This window comes from Berghia stephanieae, chromosome 15, assembly GCF_034508935.2.
Source record: "Berghia stephanieae isolate SIO BIC M18660-M18661 chromosome 15, UCSD_Bste_1.3, whole genome shotgun sequence".
Lineage (NCBI taxonomy): Eukaryota > Metazoa > Mollusca > Gastropoda > Nudibranchia > Aeolidiidae > Berghia > Berghia stephanieae.
The window spans coordinates 7,108,931-7,113,930 of record NC_088374.1 but is presented as its reverse complement, the minus strand read 5'-3'; the positions used below and the strand labels follow the sequence as shown (position 1 = coordinate 7,113,930).

General features: G+C 39.6%; 1 protein-coding gene across 31 annotated transcripts in view; it reads right to left on the bottom strand.

The window, feature by feature from the left end:
• The window catches only part of LOC144960484 (uncharacterized), a 389,259-nt gene that overhangs the window by 83,107 nt on the left and 301,152 nt on the right, over nt 1–5,000 (bottom strand). The gene's annotated exons all lie outside the window — the stretch shown is intronic.

Here is a 5,000-nt window from a genome sequence, read left to right as displayed (position 1 = left end):
GAATCGAGAAAAATATCCCCCCCCCCCAACTCTCCCCCACTCACTCTGTCCCCTTCAGTTGTTATAATTCCCACTCTCTCTCTCTCTCTCTCTCTCTCTCTCTCTCTCTCTCTCTCTCTCTCTCTCTATCTATCTATCTATCTATCTATCTTTCTGTGCGTGTGTATGAGCATGCGCGTGTGTGTTTGTGTGACTGTGATTGCGTTTGTGTCTATTTGTGTGTGTGTGTGTGTGTGTGTGTGTGTGGTTGTGTGTGTGTGTGTGTGGGTGTGTGTGTGGGTGTGATTGTGTTGGATGTGTATAAGCGCACGAGGAAGGGAGATAACCGTAACAATATCTCTTAACATCTTTAAGCTCCCCGGGTTGTTTACCTTGGCTAGTAGAAATCTCTGTATTATTTTGTGACTAAAGTCTAACATGTTAAATGAAACGCTTTGTTCATGGCATACATCAACAAGATAAACAAACAAACAAACAAACAAACAAACAAAAGAAACGCACAACAAAAACAAAAACAAAAACAAAAACAACGTAAAATCCCTTATAAAATGGATCACGTCTCTCTCTCTCTCTCTCTCTCTCTCTCTCTCTCTCTCTCTCTCTCTCTCTCTTTAGATACACACACACAGATACACACACAAACACACACACACACACACACACACAGACACATACACTATTTTTCACCAATTGCAAGAAAGATAATCCATTGTAAAATAGTAACAACTAGTAAAACATGAGTTATCTCCCCTACAACATCTCTTGCATTGTATTGTGAGTTTTTAAATTATTTTTTTTTTTTTTTATGATAGCGTGTTTTTTCGGCGCTTGGCTAAGAAGCTCACAACATTGCCATGTGTAACCTTAAACGTTTATAGTGTGGTTAATACAGTATAGTGAGAATTACTCATATAGGTGGATGGCAACAAAAAAAAACAAACAAAAAAAAAAAACAAAAAAAACAAACAAAAAAAAAACAAAAAAACAACCAAAAAAAAAAAAACAAAACAAAACAAAACAAAAAAACAAAGACAAAGACCTGAGTGACGTCAAGTTCGTTCTATCTATTCTTAACCTTACCCTTTGACCTTTACACCTCGATAGTTGTTTAGGGGAGAAATGGCGGTCGGCCTCGTAAGAATTTATGAGGAGTTACCGTGCCGACATTGATATCTTGCACCCCCCCCCTCCCCCCCCCCCAACCCTCTCAACCACCTTTAACCCCCTCCCCTTCAACCCTCTCAACCCCCCCCCTCCCACCCCCACCCACCCCTAAACACCAAAATGTAACCCACGCCGCATATCGGCAATATCTATGGCTATTAGAAATGTAATAGTTTAATATCGCCTAACAGGCTCCACGTCACGTCACGTCTCGTTCTACGTTACATGTTACGTGTTGCTGTTAGTCAGGGATCCCTTTTTAATAGAGCGCTTTGGGCCCTATTTGTGCACAATACACTATAATATAAAAAATTAAGGTCTTTTTTTTTTTAAGATAAAAAAAAGTTTCTTTTATTTGTTTTTCTTTTTTCTTTTTTTTTTTCTTTTTTTTTTCTTTCTTTTGTTTATTTCTTTTTTCTTTCTTCTTTTATTTTTTTTGTATTGTTTTGTTTTTGTATTTGTTTTGTTGAAGGCAGCCCGCGTTCTCTTCTTTCATTCCCTCACCCCGAAGGTAGTTCGACAAGGTGCATTCCGATCAGTTTTGATGGAACAGAAGAGAAGCCCCGGCCATTCTCGTGTCTCGAGATGGCATGTTTATCACCTGAATAAAGGTGATATCCAAAATAAAAACAAAAACAAAAAACGTTACAATTACAAGGGATTGCTGCCAATTAAACTAATTTATAGGGTTTTATAGACATGGAATCATATCATCTCTCTCTCCCTCTCTCTCTCTCTCTCTCTCTCTGTCTCTCTCTCTCTCTCTCTCTCTTTCTTTCTTTCTTTCTCTCTCTCTCTCTCCCTCTCTCTCTTCCACTTTCTGTCTTCCTCTTTCTGTTTTTTCTTTCTCTCTCTCATCAATCCATCAATCAACCCATTTATCTATCTATCTGTCTATATATATATATATATATATATATATATATATATATATATATATATATATATATATATATATATATCGATCTAGCAGTCTATTTTCCATTCACCAGCTTCTCCTCCTCCTTCGTCCTCTCTGCTTCCTCCACCTCCTTCTTTACCACCCTCCACCTCTTCCGCTTCCTCCTCCTCCACCTCCACCTGCTAAAATCCTCCTCCTTCCCCTTCTCCTCTATCCACCAAATCCAACGGTGGAGAATATTTCTATCTACGTAAATCAAAGGACATTTTATTTTTAAAAGTTCACTTTGAACTCCCAATTCGAATGGACTATAAAAAAAACTGGGGTTCTCTTCTATAAAAACACACGGAAAACGAGACATATAATAAATGTTAAATAAGAATTTGAGGTCGAATTTATCTCAGGTACTTTATGCCTAATTTACGGGGGAGGGGGGGGGGGGGGGGGGCTGTAAATAGTAATTTTATTTTATTTTATTTCAGTCATCGCCTATTTTGCTGATGAAGGGAAAACCCGAGACGTACACATCAATTATGGTTGCTGTCAATTTGCAGCTTCAGTTCAATTTTATACATTGTCTTTATTTTTTATTTCTTTTACTTCAGCTTTTATATAGCGCAATGTCCACTAAACGTCCTCAATGCGCTAACCAACAGCTACGAGTAACATTAGAACGAGACATGACGCCTGTTAGGCGACAATACAATTGGTATTTTCCGACAGAGACAAAGCTGTACACGATCAGGTACTCATTTTACACCTGAGTACGATGAGAGAATGTGAGTAAAGAGCCTTTTCCAGACTAATTTAACTGTGCGTCGAGTGAGACTCGAACCCAGGACCTTCCGATCCGAAAGCGAGTGTCAAACCACAAGACCACATAGCCGCATCATTTCTTAGCATGAACGACAAAGACAACTTAAATCGCTCTATTTTCGACCCCCGTCTTCAATAAGGAAAGAAATCAGTATAAAAGGCTACGATCTACAGAGAAGATACAGCATGCTGGCCCAGCATATGTATAATATATGCATGAGAGGACATCAATATGCACATAATAACGATAAAATGGCCACCTGTCATTTGCATAAATTGAGTCGATACGATAGTACAACATAAAATCGGTGATTTGTTGTGTCGTGTAAATGTAGGAATACGACAGAGAGGTTATCATTATTGTCGTCTTGTGCATGTGGTACGAGACTCGCTTTCGGGTCGGAAGGACCTGGGTTCGAGCCTCGCTCGTTCGGCGCATAGATGAGTCCTTGGAAAAAGACTCTTTACTCACATTTCTCTCATCGTGCTCAGGTGTAAAATGAGTACCTGGCCGTCAACAGCGTTGTCTCTGTCCGAAAAAAAAAATAGTTAACATCGCCTAACAGGCGTCATGTCTCGTTCTTCATGTCGCGTGTTGCTGTTGGTCAGGGACTCCTTCTATCGTGCTTTGAGATGGATATTATAAATAATGTAATTGAGCTTTTATATAGCGCAATATCCACTAAACGTGCTCAAAGCGCTTTACAGGGGGCCCCTGGTCAACAGCAACATTTAACATGTAGGACGGGACAAAACGCCTGTTAGGCGAAATTACAATTTTTCGGACAACGACAACGCTGTTAACGGCCAGGTACTAATTTTACACCTGAGTACGGTGAGAGAATGTGAGTAAAGAGCCTTTTCCAATGACTCAACTGTGCGCCGAGCGCGAGGTTCGAACCCAGGACCTTCCGATCCGAACTCGAGTGTCATACCACTAGACCACATAGCCACACTTATTGCGCTATATAAATGAATGTTTTCGTGGAGAACAATGAAAGGTTGGCTAATTTTATGATATTATGTTGCGAGCAATGGCAATGCCCTCCCTGATTGCTATGGTTTAGAGTGATGATGGCTAGAGATAGTTAGAAGATGACGTCACTCAGGTCTTTGTTATTGTTTTTTGCCATCCGCGTTTATGAGCAATGCTCACTAAATTGTATTAACCTGACTATAAACGTTCATGGAGACACACAGTTTTGTGTGTTGGCCAGTTATACTTCCGGATGGAATGCAATGTTGTGAACTTCTTAGCCAAGTGCATTCTATTTATTGAAGAAAATGATAGGGAGTTGTTCAAATGTGACCCATCGTTTCAAAACGGTATTATGTCGGAACGACCCAAATGATTAAAAGCGAATTTAAAGTTCAAAAATGGTCAAAAATATAAATCGTTGGCATTAGTACCCTAAAATATGGTATCCATTCTCCTCAATAAAACACAAACTCAACACAAGTCTGATATGTCTGGCTATAAATTCAATTTTCAACATCTTAATTAACCATCCCGACTTAATACCGTTTTGAGGCGAAGGATCACAAATAGGGATAAAAATGGTGGCCAATTTTTTTACAGTAATGAAGATTTCTCAGGAATGTTTGTTTTCTTTTCATATTGACCATTGATGGCTTGCCGCTGTGTGTCCAGTGAAAGCTACGTTAATAGAGTGTCCAGATCACATCACAGACAAGGCCACATGCCAGGCAGTCTCAGTCTCGGTCACGGTTCGGTGATTTCAGGAGTATAAACAAACCACAACAAAACAAAACAAAATACGTAGAAAATGCGAGTCTTCGATGGAAAACAAGGATACTGAAGACTCGTAGAATGCATGTGGTCTTGTAATATGACACTCGCCTTAGGATTGGATGGTCCTGGGTTCGAGACCCGGTCTGAGCGGCGTTTAGTTGAGTACTTGGGAAAGGCTCTTCTTCTGTCTATCTTTCTACTACTATCTCTCTCTCTCTCTCTCTCTCTCTCTCTCTCTTTCTCTCTCTCTCTCTCTCTCTCTCTCTCTCTCTCTCTAACACTTTGTAAATACAATAAAACACAGAGGATGAATGAATTCATAAAATCTACACATTAGATCAGTAGTGTAAAGTGTAAATAGCCAGA